Below are 22,804 nucleotides of genomic sequence, written 5' to 3'. Positions count from 1 at the left end.
TTTAAGAAAAAAGCCCAACCGGCGTTGTTTGACTCTTTCCGCCTATGGCGTAAGGAAGCCAAACAGAAGGAAATAAAATTAGCAAAGAAAAATAAGAGAGAAAGGGGTATTTCGATAATGCAAGCTGCTATGCAGTTTAAAGACAATGAAGAAGAACAGATGAGTGAGCAGTTGCACAGGCAACGTAAAATGGTAATAGATAAATGCTATCCAGTTTTGCCGCCTCTTCAGCAAGATGCAGCAAAAGAGCTTGAAAAAGATCCGTTAATGGCGCATCTGTTAAGTTCGCCACCCCCTTATGCGCAAAATGCTACGGCACCTCCGCAACCTTTAGCTGCGCAACCCGTGGTTGCATTGCCTCCTGCTCCCCTACAGCACCCACCAGCTGTTTTTCAGCTGGCTCCTGCTCCTCCGGTGCAGCCTCCTCAAGGGCCACAGACTTTTACATCTGCTCCTCCTATACTTCCTACAACTTTAACTACTATATCGACTACCACTCCTGGTACTTCTCCTGACACTGCCTCTGCATCTGCCTTGTCTCACCCTGCTTTCCCTCTGGTCTTTTCATCGACTTCTCCTTCTGTTCGTCAGAGAGTGGCTAGTACTGTCGCTAGTTTTTTGCATCCTCTCTTTGGTGCAACAAGTGTAACTCCTGACACAGAGCGCAAGCAATTGCGTAGTCAACTGCCTGATTCTAGGGAGAAGGAAACGTTGAATTGTTTGGCACATAAATGGGTTGCTGACCCGGAAAAATATGATTTAGAATGTGTTATGGATGTCTTCACCCAGTGGGAAACATCAAAGCAGAGATACGTTTTTGAGAAAATGTGTGTTTTCCTGTGTGAAGATTTAGAGGAAAATGATTTGGACTCTAATCCTCCTGAGTTGAGCCATGTACGGTGTGAGTTTTCAAAAGGCGCAATTGTGGGTTCAGATGTTAAGAAAGCAGTTGCGACGTTGTTATCACTTAGGACTGAAGGTGTTTCTAGGTCATTGTTTGAGTCAGAATCCTCTGGTAAAAAGAAGGGAAGACAATATCCCATGAGAGAAGTTCCCCCACAATGGAGAGAGGGTGACGCAAATGCTAATCCGGTTATTCTGCCACATTTTCAGCTTGTGTGGGTACATGTTCCATGGAAGCGAGCTGAAGTTTTGGCCCTTAAACAGACATTGCCTGATCCCCGTAAAAATCCTGCAGGGTATTACAAAGAGTTGTCACAAACTGCTGGGTCATGTATCATGAATTTAGCTGACATAGACATGTTGTTTGGGAACGTTGCTCCATAGCCTCTATGGGGAAAGATTCGTCATGCAGATCATGATCAGGAGTTAGGTGACTCATGGGCTAATATTGCGGCTGCAGATGCCCTACAAGTTGGTGGTGCTAAACCTGAGCCTTTAGTAGCAGAACTTCCTGGTAAGATCATTGATTACATGAAAACTATAATGCCTGCGATGCGTGTAAATTGGGATAAGTTGTCTGCGTGTAAGCAGAAGAAAGATGAAACGGTGTCTGATTTCTTCACCAGGTTTGAAGAGACTTTTGTCGACCACAGTGGTCAAGATATGAGCACAGAAGGTGGCCAGCGATTGTTCGTCGATAAATTTGTGCATAGTCTGCTTCCCGAGTTGTGTAAAAAGTTAAAAGATTCAGAGAGTTCTTGGGCAGTTTCCTCTTCAGCACAGATATTGGCTCCTGCACAATATTACGAAAATCGAGATAAAGATGAGAAAGATAGAGCAGAGAAGAAAACTAAGGAGTTGAAAACAAAGGTTTTGTTACAGCAAGCATATCCGCCACATGGTGGTCAAAATAGTGGTGCTCAGATTAACTATCAGAATAATTATCAGCAGCCTCAACAGTATCAGAGGAACTCGCAAAGAGTTGAGCATACTCAACAACGTGTCCCTGTAGGCCCCAATCAGTGTTCATATTGTAAGGAAGAGGGTCATTTCAAGTATAGTTGTCCTATTTTATTACAGCGTGCAAATGGTGCTTCTGGTGTTAGAGGTCGAGGTGTTCAACAAGCATCTAGAGGTAGAGGACGTGGAAATTTCCCCCAGAACACACAGTCTCTTCCACCTCAAAATTCGATGAATAGGTTCGATCAGCAGAATAACGCATCTGGTAGGACGGGTCAGTACTACGCTGATGATTACTATGCAGAAGATGAGCATATGGAAGGTAATGATTGCTAGGACAGCCATAGGCAAAGAGAGGGAGTTGTTTCAGTTCCAGTAGATCAGAGTGGACCATACGTTGAGGTGATTACATCAGGTGTGTCAGAGCCTTTTCTGTTGGATACTGGTGCTACAAAGAGTTCTAATAATAATAATAATAATAATATCCACATTTGTAAAGCGCACAATCACCCGTTAGGGTCTCTAGGCGCTGGGGGCCGTCGGGAAGATTAAGCAAGCTATTGCCCAGAGTCACATGGTGCTGGGCTAATCTGACGCCGGTGCCGGGGATCAAACCGTGATCCCCAGATTCCGGAGTCAGTCGCCCTGGCCGCGGCGCCACACCTCTGCCGCTTCTATTATGCACTCCAAACTCCCGGGCGCACCTTTGTCTGGCGAAATGAATGTATCAGTAGGTTTTTCTGGCGCCCCAGTTAGAAACCCGATTTCTGACCCTTTGTCCCTTTCTGTTGGACCTTGTGAATTGGAAGCACCCCTTATTCTGACAACAGGTTGTGGTGAAAACTTGTTAGGATTAGATCTGGTAAAAAGATTGTATGCGACTTTGTACTGTTCTCCTTCAGGAGTACAACTTACTTTAGGTAAGAAAGTGGTTTCTCCAATGTATTTGTCAAGGGATAAACTTCCAACAGAATTGTCGTTCCTGATATTCTTTGGGCCTCTGGTCCTAATGATGTGGGTCTTTTAGAAATACCACCATATGTTGTAACATTGTAAGCCAATGTTAAAATGCCACAAATTCCCCTATACAAAATCTCTAGTGAAGGTGAAAAAGCTTTGTTAGCGATCATTTACGATCTGATTGAAAAAGATGTAATTGAAGAGACAAGAGGCAACGTTTGCAATAGTCCTGTTCTGCCTGTTTTGAAACGAACTGACCCTTCTCAGCCACCTGTGTACAGATTTGTGATTGATCTTAGAGAGGTGAATAAAATAGTTGTGCCACAATTTCCAGTTGTTCCTGACATTACTGCCCTATTGACTATGATTCCAGCTTCTGCCAACTGGTTTTTGGTGATTGACTTGAAGAATGCTTTCTTCAGCATCCCGATTGCTGAGGAGAGGAGGGATATTTTTGGCTTCAGTTTAGGAGGACGAAGCTTCCGCTTTAAACGCGCTCCCCAGGGCTACTGTGAAAGTCCATCAATATATAGTCAAGCTTTAAAAACACAGCTTGATACGATTGTTTTACATGATGGCGCTACCCTCATTCAGTATGTAGATTATTTGCTTGTTGCTGCAGATACTGAGGAAATCTGTAAAGAAGCCACGTTGTCATTGTTGCGTCATTTGTGTGATTTGCACCACAAAGTGTCTCTCTCAAAATTGCAATATTGTCGACAAGAAGTGACCTACTTAGGTCATCTCTTATCGAAGGAGGGAAGGAAACTGACCCCAGAAAGAATTCAGGCAATAGCGAAATTGAGTGTGCCAAGAACACAGAGAGAAGTGCGTGCTTTCTTGGGCATTACATCATATTGCAGGCAATGGATACCAAATTTTTCGTTATTAGCCAAACCTTTGGTGGCATTAACGTGTAAAGATACACCCAATCCCGTTCCTTGGTCTGAAGAGTGTCAGAAAAGTTTTTTTGAATTGCGCACAGCATTATGTTCGGCTCCTGTGTTTGGTACCCCCAACTACAGTAAGCCCTTTACATTGTATGTCCATGAGAAAGAGGGTTGTGCCTTATCAGTGTTGACTCAGTTGTTTGGGGACAAGCAGCGTCCATGTGCATATTTTTCGTCGACTTTGGATCCGGTACCTAAAGCATTGCCGAGTTGTTTAAGAGCAACAGCGGCAGCAGCTGTTTCTATTCGACAGTCTGCTGGTTTAGGAATGAATAACACGCTGATTGTGATGGTCCCACATGCAGTGGACACGTTGTTAAACAGAACCAAGACACAGCACTTAACTAGTGCTCGATTGTCAGGTTACAAATTAACCTTGTTAGCATGTCATGTGCACATAAAAAGATGCAACACTCTCAACCCAGCTACGTTGTTGCCAATTGTAGAGGAACTAGATGCTTCTGAACAGCATGATTGTTTTCTTAGAACAGAAGAAGAAATGAAAGGGAGAGTAGATCTCCTAGATACTCTTCTTGCTGTATGTGATGGTACATTATGGGTGGATGGTTCATGCTTCAAGCTCCCGAATGGTTACACGACTGCACCATATGCTGTCACGACTTTGCATACAATTGTTGAAGCTGCACGTATTCCACATAATTCAGCTCAAGCAGCAGAATTGATTGCACTTACAAGAGCAAGTGTGTTGTCAAAAGGAATGAAAGTGACCATCTACACCGATAGTCAGTATGCGTTTGGAGTGGCTCACAGTTTTGGACGATTGTGGAAAGAACGTGGGTTCCTGACTTCGCATGGAGCTAAGATTCAGCATGGTCAGTTGGTGAATGAGCTTCTTGAATCACTGACCTTGCCTCTGCAAGTGACGATTATAAAATGTAGTGCTCACAAGAAGGTGACTGATGATGTTGGTCGTGGAAATGCATTTACTGACGAAATCGCAAAAGAAACTGCAAGGAATGTGATGAGCCGAATGTATGTTGCGGGCCCTGCAAGATGGGTTGGTGATGTTGGAATGTGTGAAGACACGATAGAGAGTGTGAAATCTATTCAAGCTGAGGCTACAGAGAAAGAGTTGAACATGTGGAGAGAAAGTACGGGTAGAATGGATGCAAATGGTTGTTGGATTGAATTGTCAGAACATCAGAGATGGTTGTTACCCGATGCATATGTGCTTGCAGTGGTTACAATGGCTCATGGAATGGCTCATATCAGCGTGAAAGGGATTTGTAAGTTGTTGGCTACAGTATGGCAAAATGCTAGAATTCCTAAGTGTGCAGAGAATGTGGTCAAGAATTGCATGGTGTGTCTGAAACATAACCCTGGTAGGGGAACCCCAACTCCAGCTGGTCATTTTGCACCTCCTACGTATCCGTTCGAGGTTTTGCTGCTAGATTTCATCCACATGGAGAGGTGCAACAATTTAAAATACGTACTCGTTGTTGTTTGTGCCTTTTCAAGATGGGTGGAAGCCTACCCCCTAAAAGACAACACTGCCTTATCCACAGCTAAAGCCCTTGTGAAAGAGTACTTCCCCAGATTCGGAATGCCTAGAATGGTCTGGAGTGACAATGGGAGTGAATTTGTGGGTCGTGTGATGAAGAGAGTATGTGAAGGGCTAGGCCTTCAGCAAAAGTTCCACGCTGCAAATCACCCCCAATCAGCTGGATTAGTAGAATGCTACAACGGCACTTTAAAACTTAAACTGGCCAAAATCCAAGCGAGCTCTGGTCTTAAATGGCCTGACGCTCTACCCCTAGCACTCCTATCCACCAGAATGACTGTGCATTCGCGAGTGGGACTTAGTCCCTACGAAATAGTTTTTGGCTGCCCGGCCAACATATGGGGAGTGCCAAGGCCCACAAAGTTCAGTGAAGTTGAACACCCTGTTTTGCTTGATTATTTGTACGAATTGACGGCTAAATTGCGTGTTTTACACCAATAGGTCCATGACACCCTGCCTCCGGTCTCTGAGACTCCAGGTCACCCCATCGACCCTGGAACCTGGGTTCTCGTGAAGAATTTCCAGCGAACCAAGAACGACCAGCCCAGGTGGACCGGACCTTACCTCGTCCTTCTTTCCACAAGATCAGCTGTTTGAGTGGAAGGGAAGAAGCACTGGATCCACGGAGTCCACTGCAAGAGGGTACCTTTACCTCTGCCATATGACCAGTGGGTCCAGAAGGGTGTCGCCGACTCAGAGACTGAAACTGTGCCACGTTTTATGCCTTTCAGTGATGCACGTGTAAAAGGAACACTTACTGAAAAAGAGAGCGACAACATTTTGCAACCAGCTGTATCGCCGTCAGTTCCATTGGACACTACAGAGCCTGAACTCCTTTTCCGAGATCATACCATACCTGGAAAGCAAAGATACAATTTGAGGCCGAGACCTATGGACAAATAAAATTCTTTTTTTTCTCCTCCAAGTACTATTTTTGAAAGCGCAGCTCTCCCATCTGAGAAACTTGCTTATTTTTGTTTTTCGAACCGCCATCCGGGTTCCGCTGCTAGGGCCGCGATTGCCCAAAGTCTTTGGGGTGCAGCTGACGACGTTAGGTCGACAGTTCTGGTTGGTCCAAGGGAGTTGCCCTAGACTGACAGAAGCATTCCTTAGCAGAAACAACCTCCCATCGCGGGCAGCACTTTAGAGAGGATGGAGTTTTTCGAGATGGAGAGACCTGCCAAAACTATGAACTTTAAAGCCAGGATACGTAAAATAATGACAAAGAAAAGCTTTTTGATATTGTGCATTTTCATGTTATTCAGTGTGATGATATTTTTAATAAGTTATGTTTTATTCTCTTTTCGAGTAACATTTGCATCCACTACATCGCCTATACCTCCTCCTTCTACTGTTTCCCCACACTCTTTTCAACCCCTTCCTGAACACGAATCCGCTAGGAGATTAGAGTTTATTAATAACTCCTTTGTTCAGCTTTTGCACCAACACCAACTAGTAATGAACACAACTAACTGTTGGGTGTGTGGTCTTATGCCTCACACAACGGATAAAGGTATCCCTTATCTGGTCCTGCCTTTCAGCCACAATGGTTCTGTGTGGGCATACAGAACAATGTTCATCTATGCACATGAAGTCTACCCCCTACGTTCTGTGGAAGACAATCCTAAGAATAGTGCTCTAGTCAAGGGTATAGTAGACATGATTAAGGAAGATATTTCCTACGAGACTATCCCTAGAGATGAGACACTAGTACACATAGGATGGAACGTAACCGGATATGGAGCTACTCTGAGTGAGAAACAGCAAGCTAAGAGATCTTCCCCGATTTGGATTGTACCCCATCAGGGTCACCTGTGTCTGCAAGGTACTGGCAAGAATCCCAGAGCTCAGCTAGGGAAAAGCATCTGCACTGAAACATATGATCTTTGCATCTTAGACTTCCCCTCCGTTCTTAGCAGCTAAGGGTACCTATTTCATCTGCAATGATAGAGCCTATACATGGTTGCCCCCTAACTTTTCGGGCACATGTTTTGTTTCGTTACTGTTGCCTCCCACCTACACAGCAGCGGCAGATTACCACAAGACAAGGATAGTTAGAGGTGCCTTCAGCGAAGAAGACACTGCAGGACAAGAATTTGGGGACTTCGTAAAGGGTTTCCTGCCGTTCTGGGGACCGATGGCTAACAGCAGGAACATAAGGCAATTGACAAGGGTGGTTGAGTCCACCGTAGTTGAAACTGCTGGTGCCCTTAGTAACTTGACTGCTGAGCTCCAGTCGGATCGTCTTATGACCCTTCAGAACAGGGTTGCATTAGATGTCATACTTGCAGACCGAGGTGGGGTATGTAGATTGATCCAATCGAGTTGCTGTGTTTTCATTCCAGATAACGCTATAACAGTGTACCAGGCCATCTCTAAACTGCATAAGATTTCCGAATCTATTCATGTGGATAAAGGAGATTGGTCATTAATGGGATGGTTCTGGGAACTAATATCCGGCTGGGGAGGGAAAATTCTGATGGTCATTGGGATGGTCTTAGCCATTCTTTTCCTGTTCTGTCTGTGCGTGCAGTGTGCCCCTGCAATATGTGGCCTCTGTGCTACATCATGTGTAAGGAAACCTGTATCAAGAGACGAGCTAAGTAATAGAATGATGTTACAGCAACATCTCAATGACTTTAGGAATATATACCTGGACTCAGATTAGCATGAGATTAGGTTACATTTCCTATGTAAGGGCAAAAGGAGGGTTTGTAGTTCTGAAAATTCTGGACTCATGAATAAAACTTCGCCGTAGCATGACAATTTTTATATCAAAAGACCGAAAATGGCTAGTACACTATGTACAAGCATTTTCGGCATATTCGAGTGACGATTTCACCTCAAAATCGTCATTTTCGTCTTGAACCCTTGGCTTCCATTTTGTGTACGGCAGCCATTTTGTGGGTTGCCCTGACATAGGCTTATAATACAGCTAAATTCGATTCCAAAGGACACGTACACCTTAATTGACTTTTCTCTGACCTGAGCAAGCTGGAACCATTGCCCCAGGCCGAACCTGTTTGGTCAGTTCCTCTCCCAGTGGCCGAATGAGATAGCATCAAGGCACAACATGCCATAAACCCTTTTCATCGCACACACACCCTGTCTAATCTTGCTCCCACCTGTCCCTGTTCCTTTCTCTCTGACTTGCTTTACGAGGAGGAGGTGCCCGTTTTTATTGGGGGTCCACCGATATCTGATGAAACTGTTGGGCCTTGCCGGGTAATTTATTGTGGGCTGAACAAATTGGAATGTGGGCTTGTCATCATGACTCTGCTTTTTCTTTGTAGTGGAAACATGTGAATAGTATACTGAAATGTGGAGAATGTTTGCCTGAAGCACAATATTTTGTATAAAAAGAGAAGCCTGGCTTTGTAAGATGGAGCAGTCTCCTGAGAATATACATCCCGTGTTGTTGTACTTCTAGGACCTGTTACTTGGTTGCAGCCAATAAAATCGATCCTTGACTTCACCTAGAAGACTCTAAATTTCTGTGGTCTAAATCAGGAAAGTACTCGAGGTCTTTGGGTGTGTACCCTGACACCACTGGGTTACCGGTTCGGTACCGGTTCTGAAAAACCCAGTACCTCAGTTGCTGAGCTGTATTTGCTCCATGAAGTGCTGTGTGCATGCATAGTCAATGTTGTCTTGTGACTGTGCGAGGAGGCAGTGGTTTGCAAAGTTGTTTGCGATATACCATTCTGTGCGTACAGAGTGATTTGGTTTGTGGTTAATGCAGAACTGGATGGGTTTTCTACAGTGTACATATGCTTCTTGATAGACTGCCCTGTACACTGTGCATTGAGTGCTGGCATTTGGGCTCAGTTGTGTGCTCAATGCTGTGCTGTGTACTAGGTGCTGTAGTGATTGTTGCTGATCTTGTGTGTGCAGTGATGAAGTATGTAGTGTACTGCGTGGTATAAAGACCTGTTTTGAGGTATATTGTGTGTGTTTAGTACATTATTGTATATTCTTTGTTATTTATCATCTACAGAGTTCTGTTGCATGTTTAGTTCTTCAGTTTATTTGTTAACGTTTGTGATACTGGTATGCTTGAAGCTGTTATTATGTGCTGGGTAATGTGTAGTTGAGTGTAGTGTTGTACGTATTGTGATGTGCTTTGTAATGTATTCTGTGATTGCTAGTTAATGTGTATGTTTAGTAGTGCACTCTGTGTTACCTGCATTGTGTGCTTAGTGCCCATGGGCATGTTTACAACTGCACTCTGTGTGTTTACAACTGTGCTGTGTGGTTTGTGCTTTGATTGCTGAAGCTGTACTACATGACTGATTATTTGTCATGTATACAAAAGGAATGTGTATCATGCATGGGATGGTATTATTTCCTGTTGCTGCTGCTCTTTTGCGTTTGCTTGGAACCCTTTTATGTATTTAGTGATGTACCACATGTCTGATGGGTGGTGTACAGTGTGTGGATGTACTGGTTGCTGTAGTTTGTGTTTGTTGCTCTGTTCTGGTTACGGTTGTGTATTATGTGTTTGCTGCTTAAAGAAAGGTCCTGATTACAAATGTACCAGCCTTTTTCATAGATATGCATGGTTGGTGTTTCACTGAGTGTGCGAGTGCGTGTGTGTTGTGTAGACGAATGCCTTCATCCAGCAGATGAACGTGAATGTCTACCACTAGCCTCCAGTCTCTCTAATTCCCTCCTGAGTACTATTGAAAGAAATTGTTAGGCATGGATGGCCCAAGCCATCAGGGCCTGACTGGCAGTAGCGGCTCCTGGAGGCAGTGCTGTGGGCGATGTGGCAGGGCGGGGGAGGGGCAGGTCGGGCTTTAGTAAACTACGGCATACGGCTGAACGGAGGTAAGTACATAAATGAATAAAGAAAACGAATTACATTGCGTGAGCTGCAACGCTAAATGTCGATGTAGCGTCCTCCAGAAGCTGCTACTGCACACTGGGAAATCAAAGCAGCCCTGGTAGTTTTCTAGAACCAGCCTCTGAGAAAACACTGCCTGGCCGTGGGAGGCTGAAAACACTTGCTTGCTGCTTTTGCTACCGGGTGGCGATATTGTGGCACCACTGCAAAAATGGCCCCAAGTAACAAAACCAGTCCCACCGTTCCAGCCTCCCCGTCAAACAGCCAGTCCGACCCTGCAAGCAACGCCAAATTCACTCAGAAGATAAAGGAGAGAATAGAGGAGAGATAAACGAGTGAAGCAAAATTTATGGTAAATAAAATGAAAGCAAGAAGGTGATATAATGCTTACGCTGTAAAACACAACTAGGCACTTTTACGAGTGTCCATTTATGCTTAGGTATTGGTGCACCATATGCAAGACTCTATCTTGGGCCACCGAATGCCCAGTGGTGCCCAAGCCTAAAATGCTCCTGCTGGGGATCATGGATGAGTGAGGAGGTGATAGATGCAGTAGACTGCTGGTTGCGTTGGGCCACTTTCTGGCCAACGGTCCTATTGCCCACCACAGGAGAATGGAGACACCGCCCACGTTGGACGAATGGACATGCAGAATGGCCTACTGTGTTGGGGCCTAGAGCTATGTCTATAAAGTCTGGGGCTGCCCCGGAAAAATAGAAACATTTGGGGAGCCGGGACTGCGGGTTCCATGACTGAAAAGTAGGAGCTTATTAATGAAAGCCCTGCATCACTTTTGAGCCACGTAAAGTGGATATATATGTGACACAAGGCTCTAAATCAGATTTATGAAGTCACGCAAAGCCACCCTTCGTGGCCTCATAAATCGTGAGTAAAGCAATGCAGTGCAAATCGTGCCTCGCCTTACTCTGTGCCCAAGAGGCATTCCGTGGGCATTGCGCTGGGCTTTCTCATGCAACATCCATGGAGTTTGATGCTGCCCCAGATTTCCAAATTCGTGTAAACCTGGAGAAACGCCGAGTCCTTTTGCTGCCCAAGGTGAGGCTGTAACGAGGAGAAATATCTTTATTTCTCCTAGTGTTTTTCACTTTCTGCTTTCATTCTGCAGCACACAGAGAAAGGGGAAAAGGCCTCTGGGATTGGTTCTGTGCAGGAAGGTGCCCGTTCCTGCACAAAAACAGTCCTGCATGCAACAGAGGCACCTTTGCACTGTGGGGCAAAGGTGACTACGTTGGCGCTAGGCAGTCGAAAAGGCGCCTGCGCATGAAAAATGGACAGGAATGCACCGTGGGGTTATTTACCCTTGCACCTACGGTCCGTCCCTTTTAATATGGGAAAAAGTGACATACTGGCGGCGAATGGGGCTTGTAAAAAAGGCCTCGTATTGCACAAATACGGCTCATTCTTTCCCTTTCACTTTCTCGTAGGGCAGCGCAGTAGGGTGCCTTGCTGCTCAGCCCTATGGAAAAATCCCATAAATGAGAGCCGTAGTGTGTACTTTTGGTGTATTGAGAGTAAAATATCTTAGATTGGGAGGAAATACACTTCTCTGTATATTGCATTGTGTTCAATTATGTATTAATGTAAAACCAATCAAAAAGATATGTAAAAAAATGAAAGAGGAAAAAAAGAAGGTAAAAGCAAGAAAAGGCAATAGAGGTTGTATCCGATTACCCCAAGCCACTGCCTTCGCCCAGCTGTCGCGCTGATGAAGGTTCTTCTAATGACGTGGCTGCCAATGTGCTTAGGCCCTGTCCCATGCCATCGCTGTCTGTCGCACAGATGTGCAGACAGAAGCTCACTGTTGCGCCTCTGTTCTATCCTGAAACAGGCAGCGCCATCTAGGGTGACAAATCAAGCAACTGTTATCTGCTAAAGGGCTTCATCATTTTGGAGAACTCAGAAGGAGAAATGCACTTACAACAGAGAACAGAACACGTGTAACCAGGAGAGATAGACATGGTCTGCAGCTGGCTATGAACAAATCAGCAGTCCTCAGGTGTGGCCACACTCAGCTCAGAATGAGTCACGCCATTATGAGAGTTACCGAATATATTTTATCTTCTAAAATCCATCACATATAAGTGCTTTCGCGAGGCACTTTCTTGGACTAGTTTAATATTTTTTCCCCCGCTGTTGACGGGGTTTCATCCTTTATGTCTCTGCGCTCTGAGATGTATTGCACGGGTATGTGACTGCAGCGCTGATCTTATTATACACAAATGTCTGGCCTTCAGCATCTGCGGGGAATGTGAGCCGGAAGTGACTGATTGGATGTGGCCAGGTCTCGGCGCGCGAGAGGCTGCACTCTCAGCCTTGTTCACCAAATGAGGAAACCACCCATGGCTACTGCGTTCACCCTGCCTCGCCAGCGTCCACCATTTTATGTGTTCCTTCCCTTAGAGGAATTTATGCATGCTTGCTTATTTTTCTAATTTATTTAAACATTCGCTTTTTATGCATTAGACATTTAATTTTCAAAATCAAAGTAAAACAGCACCCATAATTTACCTGTAAGATATTCAGGTACCAACACGTTCTTAAGCCTCCGTTCTTCCTTTTTTTCTATTTATTTTCTCTCTAAATAAGGTGCATCTGCTTTATAGTAGCTTATATATTGTACTGTTTGATTTTAAATAAAACAAACCGTACCAAAAACAGCGGACATATTAGCAAGGTCCTGCGATAGTTATCGCTCAGCGTTTTTATCGCGAGGATAATTATTGCAGGCTAACGCAGGATTCTATCGCGGAGATAGCGTGCTATCCAAAACGCTGATCTCCCAAGCGATAGGAATCCATGTGTTAGCTGGAAAACAGTGTGATAATCGCTGGAAATCCAGCGATAATCACACTGGAACCAGCAAAACCTTGCTGATAGGGCATGATGATCTTATTCTTGTAATCCACCTCACATTGGTTTACATGGCTAAGTCAGGTAACAAGCAGGTGTTTGGAAAGTAGCGTTAACTGTGGTTAGCGCTGCTTTTCTTAACGCTCTGCTTGTTTGCGTGCAGCTTGATAATTGGAGAAATGTCGGTTAGCTAGAAATGGTTTGGTTGCAAAATGCAAACTCAATTTTTTGCAAGGATTCTTTCCTGGCAGGTTTTGGGCCACCATCCTTTTCAGAGTATGGGTTTGCATGTCTCTTGAAGCTAATGTTATCGTTTGCTCTTCGGGTATCTGATTAGCCAAAGAGGGGTGCCTTGGAAAGGTGTGTGTGTGTGTGTCGTGAACTTGATGCATTTGGATTATAAACAATATGTGATCAACAAACCACGAAGAATCACTCCTTTCACAAGAAAGGGGGAGTTTCTTCACTCACTCATTGGTTATAGTATTTCATCAATTCCATGAATTCATGATTCTTGAGTTCAATGTGTTAATAAATTCTTTTATTGATTCATTTTCATATTATCATATTCACGGTTTTGTGATTGATTCATTTTAATCATGAATATTCGATTATTTGTAATATGCCCAATGCATTTCGGGTTAAAGAACTAACCCTTCATCAGGGGCCTGTAAAAATGAGAAACATACAGGACCTTAACATTCAGAAAAACACAAAGTGTTTGAGAGTAGCTAAAAGGAAATCTCCACCCCTTTCTCTCTATTCTATGAGGGCTCAGGTCAGTGAAAGAAAATCTCCATCCCCTACGCTCAATTCAATGCAGGTCCTATTCAGCCCAGCCCTGACCGATCAGCCTACTGGACCCAATTCCCTCTCCAGTCCCCTGTCACTCACAAACCAGCTATGGAATACACAAACTTAGCAGAGGCATGATGGATGGTTAGGCAAGAAAATACCTACTTTCTAAAAGTGGTATTTTCAAACAGAATGTAAAAATCACCCTCACTAAAAGATTTATTTTAACATTCTGAGTTCAGGCATACTAAACTCGAATTTCTACCTTGTTCCCTGGGTCAGTTAGGATTATAAGATGTTATAATCAAACTGCCCATTCTGGCCTATGGGGACAGGTAGCCTTGCAATAGTGAAATACGAAATTGGCTGTAATTCACTATCAGGACATGCCACAAACATTAGGGCATGTCCTACCTTTTAAATACAATGCACCCTGCCCTTGGGCCCACCTTAGGGGTGACTAATATGTAGAAAAGGGAAGGTTTAGGGAAAGGCAAGTGGGTGTACTTGCCAAGTTGACATAGCAGTCACAGACTGCACACAGGTTCTGCAATGGCAAGCCTGGGCCATTTTTTACAAGCTGCTTCTGATGGTGGCACAATCAGTGTTGCAAGCCCACCAGCAGCATTTGATTTACAGGCCCTGAGCACACAGGGTGCACTGTACGAGGGTCTGATCGGTAAATCAAATATTCCAATCAAGGAGTCACTAATCCATTACATCAATTTATAAAAGAGAGCATATGCACTTTAGCACTGATCAGCAGTGAAAAGCTGCCCAGAGTCATAAAACCACCAACAACAGGTCAGAAATAATACTGGAGGAAGGCAAAAAGTTCAGGGATTACCCTGCAAAAAGAGCCGAGTCCAACAATCCACCCACACCAAGCCTAGGCTTTACCAGAGCTGTATTCTGTTCAAACCATTTTATGGATTAAAACGCTGACAAATGAGGAAAAGTGACATCCCAAACGGTCAGCCTTCCACACCAGTAGCCTGGAAAGAATCTTGTGCAATTTCTGAGTGTTAACCAAGTCCAAACAGAAACTGCTCATCAAACGCAAGCAAAAGTGCATGCACACCATAATTATAAAAAAGATGGAGATGGATAGGACAAAACATCGGAAGAGAACAAGACTCTATCACAAAAGCACTGAACCATGGAAGGCAAACGGAAGAGAGGTAGGCCAAAGAACACCTGCAGCCAAACTGCAGCAATAACGACACTAAACTACATCTGGTGCACCATACATGATCTTCCCCAAGCGGGCAGAAGTAGAGACCCTTAGTTGGTACCCTACATTCCAGTTGGCATAACAGGTAGTAAGTACTTTATTCTTATCTAAATATGCAACATCTAGTGATGAGGGAGCTGTCATGTTCTACGGGGGCCCACGAGTCACCATAGCAGATGACAAATGTGATTATGAGAGTGTTGCAGTGTTTGTTTGAGAATCTTTACATGTTACAGCAGCTTCTGTGACTATTCAGTTTATCATGCCCTGAGAAGAGATCGGTTTTGCTTCACTTTACAGGGTAACCAGTATGCATGTTTTCAATTCCATATCCAACGTGGGGTTCTTCTGACTATGCAGTGTAGATTGATTAGGGGATAAGATACTGCCAGGCAAGGGTCAGTATTGAATTTAGGTCTTTATTCTGACAAAGTAATGAGAAGATAAAAACATGACTGTGTTTCATGCATCTTTGTGACACCAAGCCAGGATATGTAATCCAAATTACTTCATAGGGAGATGCATGATTTGGTCAATCATGGCTGTTTTTTCTCATATATAAGATGATTTCTTCATTTGTTATCTTCCTAGCAGTCAGAAAATCCAGACATCCTAACTTGATATGTTCTCAAAAGATAATGTCCAAATGCTGGCGAAAGCGTGAGCAGATTTTGGTTAAATTCCAAACCTTCAAAAGCACAAGTGTTGTCCACATATTGTCTCTTTGATAAACATATGGCTCAATTGCAAACTTTTAAAGGCATCATACCACAACCATTCACACCTTAGGCATTTTCTGGCATCAGTCCTTTCAGTAAATGTGGTTCCAAATGCATCTAGAGATCAATATTATCTCCGTGCACTCCTAAATTGTTAGTGATGGTTTTAGACGTAAGTTCTTTTTGGCGCAATCCTTGCCGCACTGTGTCTTTCGGTGCCTTCTCATGAATTATAAACAATATGTGATCAACAAACCACGAAGGATGCGCTCCTTTCACAAGAAACTGGGGAGTTTCTTCACTCACTCATTGGTTATAGTATTTCATCAATTCCATGAATTCATGATTCTTGAGTTCAATGTGTTCATAAATTCTTTTATTGATTCATTTTCATATTATCATATTCACGGTATTGTAATTGATTCATTTTAATCATGAATATTCGATTACTCTCAAACAATGCTGTCTCCACCTCCTGCCAGGAAGCTGCACCCAGGAGGACAGAACCGGTTTGGACTAGGTACAGACACTCTCTGCCTTAAGGGACAAAGGATTTGTGAATGAATGAATGAATAATACATTTATAGAGCGCTAAAACTTAGCCCAGGGCATCAAGGCGCTATTACGGACCTGATAGGCAACCAAGATGGTATGCTTATACTAAATCTGAGGAAAAAGCCTGGTTTTCAAGGCTTTATGGAAAATAGAGTGTGAAAACTGACCAGAAAGCTCTTCTGGGAGGGAGTACCACAGCTTGACAGCAGTAATTAAACTATGACACTGTTAGCAGATTTTTATCTGCAAACCGAAGCTGTCTGGTTGGAAAATAGTGATGAAATATTGCCTTAATACCCTCAGGGCCTGCGCCATAGAAGGCATTATGCGTTAGGCAAAGTGTTTTGAAAAGGATCCTACGGTCCAGAGGAAGCCAGTGTAATGTCCTAAGAGAGGCTGAATTGAGTGATATTTTGGATGACTTATGACCAGTCAGGCAGCAGAATTCTGCACCAGCTGCAAACGTCGCACCAGACCTTTAGTAATGCCCAGATATAGGGCATTACAATAGTCCAATCTGGACAATACTAAGGCCATAACTGCCTGTTTTCCGTGAGTCAAATGAAAGAAAATGTGAGATATTTCTGAGGATACTGACATCAAAAAACAAGTGGAGACTGTCCTACTGACCTGCCTGCTCAAAGAAAGTGAATTATCATCTATGATCCCTAAGTTTTTCCCATGGGATACCGGGCAGGGACAGCCACCAAGCGTGTTCGGCCACCAATCACTGGACCAGAAGTCCAATTTGCTGCAGAAAATCAAGACCTAGTCTTCTCCCCGTTCAGTTTCATGAAGTTAGCCTGCATCCAGGAAGAGATTGCTTGCATACAATTCCTGAAGTTATGGGCAGAGTCTTTGATGTTATGAGTAATGGAGACCATTATTTGGGTTTTTGTCCGCATAGGACAACACCTCCAACCCAAAGGATCTCAGCACCTTAGCAAGCTGGACAACATAAATATTAAAGAGTGTTGGGCTCAGGGCAGAGCCCTGAGGAACACCACAAGGCAAGGTATCGGAGGCCAAGTAGAATTGGTCGAATTTCACAGTCTGTGCCCAGCCACTAAGAAATGAAGCCAGAAGCCCAACGGCTGAGCAACCGATCCTTATCTCTCTGAGATGCTCAACCAGCCTCAGAGGCGATAGGGTATCAAAAGCTGCTGTGAGGGCAAGTAGAACTAGTAGCGTGGTGTGCCTGAGTCCACTTAAGTGCGGAAGTTGTTAAATACGGCAGTTAAGGCAGTTTCCATACTATGGTGGCTTCTATAGCCATGTTGTGAGCCATCCAGTAATTGGTACTCTTTTAAGTAAGCGCTAAAATGGGAATTTAGATAGGTTTCCAAGATCTTGGCAGGGACAGGAAGCAGTGAGATTGGGCAAAAGTTTTTAAATTCTGAAGGGTCCAAAGAAGGCTTCTTTAAAAGTGGCTTTACCACTGCAGTCTTCCACAAGGTGGGCACTGTCCCTCTGAGATAAGTACATTCAATGCAGCAGTAAGGTGTGGTATAATGGCTTTGCGACCAATTTTGAGCACCTTCAGGAAGCAGGGATCCAATGGGGACACAGATTTAACTCCTTCTAGAAGCCGATCAGAAACCCCAGGTGTTAAACAAGGAAAAGGAGTAGCCTGGGGGAGTCCTCAATAAAAGCATCTTCATTATGGGGGGAGGGATGTACGACATTACAACGCATGCTTTTACCACGCATGTCTTTACAATGTGGTTTTTACAACGCAAACCTTTACAACGCATAGCGCTTTGGGGTGCTGGATAGTGAATAGTTTAATTTACTATTCCAACTCCAGTCCCCGTGGACACTAGGGAAGGTGTTGGATAGTAAATGAAACGTATTCCCTATCCTAGAGCGCCCCCCCAGCGCAATGCGTTGTAATGGTTTGCGTTGTAAAAGTTGCGTCGTAAAGGCACTGCGTGGTAAAAGTTGCATTGTAAAGGATGTTTCCCGGGGGGAGGTAGGCTGGGTAGGTGACCCCACATTGGAGGCTTCAAGCGAGGAGTAGATGACTGTAATCTTAGTACGAAAGAAATAGGAAATTTTATCACAGAGCTCCTGAGAAAACTCTGAAGGGTCTGACAGAGGTGGAGGTGAGGGAGTTAATGACTTTAAAAATATCCCTAGAGGGTTTCATCGACTATGTGATTTTTGAATAATATAACCTCTTTTCTTCCCTAATAGCCGCTTTATATTCCTTCAGACACTGTTTATGCAATTCCCTGCCCAACGGCACTAAATCAATGTGCCAAAGCCTCTCCTGTCTGTGGCACATCTGTCTCATCTATTTGAGTCTCTCCGTAAACCAGGGAGCAGAAGGTTTTCTTCTTGCTGAACAGTGCTTACTCACTGGCGCTAGGCTATCCATTACTACTGACAGTTGTTGTTATAATTCAGCTGCTGCCCGATTATCATCCTGGTACCTGGAGGGCTGAAAGCTATTAAAGAGGCTAGTGAGTGCCTCCTTACTAATGAGACTAAGGTCTCTCCTTTCCTCCCAGTTTTTATTTTCAGAAGAACCACTCCGTGATGTCAAAGTTCGTAGGTCAAAAGGGATGGCTCTTCCCCAGACATGCGGGGATTGTGGGGTCTCTCTGTCACCAATTGGTGATAAGAGGCGCATGAAACCCAAGCCGCCGATTAACAAAAGCCTTAGAGCTGGCCTCCTAAACTGTAGATCTTTAGTTAAGCATACAGATGAGATCTGGCTGCTGCTAGAAGAGCTAGAGTGGGATGTAATGTTTTTAACAGAAACGTGGCTCAAGGACGAGAATATGACTGCCTTAGCACTGGCAGTACCCCTGGGTTATAAAATATGTTTCTCAAACCGCTCAGGCATAAAGAGAGGTGGAGATGTGGCTGTCATATTTAAAGAGCAGCTCACACTAACATCCTCGACCCCTACCTCGACTCAGGGAATTGAGGGACTACACTTTTGCTTTCAAGTAAGCCCGCAGCTGTCTTTAGCGGGATTAGTGATCTACCGCCCTCCTGGCAGTGAGGATCCCAATTTGTCTACACTGATGGAGAGAATTGTTCAGAGCTCCCTCCTCCATCCTCACTTCATCGTGGTCGGGGATTTTAACATTCACATGGATAAAACGGACTGTGCCATGGCTGAGTTGTTGAGATCCACACTAAATACAGCCAATTTGAGATTGATTAATGATGGCCCCACTCACAGAGCAGGCCATATGCTTGACCTAATTTTTTCCAATATTGATGACGTAGAGGCGGAGGCACCTTTACCGTTAATTTGGTCAGACCACTCATTGATCCCTTTCATATTAAACATAGCTACGGATAGTCCTGTCTCTAGCAAATGCTCTTTTATGAAGAGACAATGGAAAAAGCTTGTCCCTGAGATCATGGGCCCGGTTTTGGCTCAGACTACCCCCTCTCTTACCTCAAATGCTAATTTAGATGCACAGCTACTTAATGACTGGGTTGGAAACATGGTATCTTCCATTGCGCCAGCTTCACGGGCAATATCTAAACGTGATTCTTCCTCTGCTCCCTGGTTTTCTCAGGCTCTCAGAGTAGAGAAAGCAGCCTGTAAGAGGCTGGAAAGACGATGGAGAGCTAATTACGGGCTCCTAGAAAAAACTAGTTATAAGGAAGCATCCAGAAAATTCAAGAAAGCGATTAGAAAAGCAAAAAAACAATTTTACGCGAACTCTATCCAGCAAGCAGAAAATTCGAGTAAACAGATTTTTAAGGTAGTTCAGTCCTTCTTCAAGCCAACATGTATTGAGAGGGAGGTCCTCCCATCAAACACTCTATGCGAAAATATCTCAGAGTTCTTTGACCAAAAAATTTAAAATGTCTATGAGTCCTTTGGACCTGAGGAAAAAACAGTGAAAACGGATTTAGCCATCAAAGAGGGGACGCCTGAAACCCTAGCTAAATTACAAGCGATACCCCTGACGGATGTCAGACAAGAACTAAAGCGCTGCAAATCCGGCTCACCGGACGATCCTTGTCCGCCTAAACTCTGGAGCACTATGGTGGACTTTGCGGCCCCCATATTGCAACAGATCTGGAATACGTCCATCAGTTTTGGGGTATTCCCAACCATCTGGAAACATGCAACCCTCCTCCCGCTAAAAAAAAAAACCAACGGGGATCCTAAAGACCTCAGCAATCTACGCCCGATCTCCCTGCTTGCAGCTCCGGGAAAAATGCTCGAGAAAATAATACGGTACAAAAGGGGGTGGTGATGGACGGAGCATCTGAATCAATCAAACACTCACACCCAGTCAAAAGATCTGGGTTTGATCCATCACCGTTCTTTAGCCCACTCTGCCACCCCAGTTCAGACATGGCTATATGCAAATCAGTCTGACCCTGTGCCTCATGGGAACAGCCCAGCCCGAACTGCCAAGCCATGCCTTCCCTGGACCAGAAACAAGCTTCCGAGGACCGGTTTCTGGCATTCCAGCCGTCTTCAGCCCGGCTTGCTTGAGTCCAGTGGCAAAGTGAGCAAGGGACTCACGTCTGAGCATACCCTACCACACTTATGGCGGCCAAAGCGGTACAAAAGGGGGTGGTGATGGACGGAGCATCTGAATCAATCAAACACTCACACCCAGTCAAAAGATCTGGGTTTGATCCATCACCGTTCTTTAGCCCACTCTGCCACCCCAGTTCAGACATGGCTATATGCAAATCAGTCTGACCCTGTGCCTCATGGGAACAGCCCAGCCCGAACTGCCAAGCCATGCCTTCCCTGGACCGGAAACAAGCTTCCGAGGACCGGTTTCTGGCATTCCAGCCGTCTTCAGCCCGGCTTGCTTGAATCCAGTGGCAAAGTGAGCAAGGGACTCACGTCTGAGCATACCCTACCACACTTATGGCGGCCAAAGCGGTACACAAGGGGGTGGTGATGGACGGAGCATCTGAATCAATCAAACACTCACACCCAGTCAAAAGATCTGGGTTTGATCCATCACCGTTCTTTAGCCCACTCTGCCACCCCAGTTCAGACATGGCTATATGCAAATCAGTCTGACCCTGTGCCTCATGGGAACAGCCCAGCCCGAACTGCCAAGCCATGCCTTCCCTGGACCGGAAACAAGCTTCCGAGGACCGGTTTCTGGCATTCCAGCCGTCTTCAGCCCGGCTTGCTTGAATCCAGTGGCAAAGTGAGCAAGGGACTCACGTCTGAGCATACCCTACCACACTTATGGCGGCCAAAGCGGTACAAAAGGGGGTGGTGATGGACGGAGCATCTGAATCAATCAAACACTCACACCCAGTCAAAAGATCTGGGTTTGATCCATCACCGTTCTTTAGCCCACTCTGCCACCCCAGTTCAGACATGGCTATATGCAAATCAGTCTGACCCTGTGCCTCATGGGAACAGCCCAGCCCGAACTGCCAAGCCATGCCTTCCCTGGACCGGAAACAAGCTTCCGAGGACCGGTTTCTGGCATTCCAGCCGTCTTCAGCCCGGCTTGCTTGAATCCAGTGGCAAAGTGAGCAAGGGACTCACGTCTCAGCATACCCTACCACACTTATGGCAGCCAAAGCGGTACAAAAGGGGGTGGTGATGGACGGAGCATCTGAATCAATCAAACACTCACACCCAGTCAAAAGATCTGGGTTTGATCCATCACCGTTCTTTAGCCCACTCTGCCACCCCAGTTCAGACATGGCTATATGCAAATCAGTCTGACCCTGTGCCTCATGGGAACAGCCCAGCCCAAACTGCCAAGCCATGCCTTCCCTGGACCGGAAACAAGCTTCCGAGGACCGGTTTCTGGCATTCCAGCCGTCTTCAGCCCGGCTTGCTTGAATCCAGTGGCAAAGTGAGCAAGGGACTCACGTCTTAGCATACCCTACCACACTTATGGCGGCCAAAGAAGTACAAAACGGGGGTGGTGATGGACGGAGCATCTGAATCAATCAAACACTCACACCCAGTCAAAAGATCTGGGTTTGATCCATCACCGTTCTTTAGCCCACTCTGCCACCCCAGTTCAGACATGGCTATATGCAAATCAGTCTGACCCTGTGCCTCATGGGAACAGCCCAGCCCGAACTGCCAAGCCATGCCTTCTCTGGACCGGAAACAAGCTTCCGAGGACCGGTTTCTGGCATTCCAGCCATCTTCAGCCCGGCTTGCTTGAATCCAGTGGCAAAGTGAGCAAGGGACTCACGTCTGAGCATACCCTACCACACTTATGGCGGCCAAAGCGGTACAAAAGGGGGTGGTGATGGACGGAGCATCTGAATCAATCAAACACTCACACCCAGTCAAATTATCTGGGTTTGATCCATCACCGTTCTTTAGCCCACTCTGCCACCCCAGTTCAGACATGGCTATATGCAAATCAGTCTGACCCTGTGCCTCATGGGAACAGCCCAGCCCGAACTGCCAAGCCATGTCTTCCCTGGACCGGAAACAAGCTTCCGAGGACTGGTTTCTGGCATTCCAGCCGTCTTCAGCCCGGCTTGCTTGAATCCAGTGGCAAA

The sequence above is a fragment of the Lissotriton helveticus genome, chromosome 3_2 (genome assembly GCF_964261635.1).
Source record: "Lissotriton helveticus chromosome 3_2, aLisHel1.1, whole genome shotgun sequence".
NCBI lineage: Eukaryota > Metazoa > Chordata > Amphibia > Caudata > Salamandridae > Lissotriton > Lissotriton helveticus.
Note: the sequence above shows the minus strand (reverse complement) of the source record.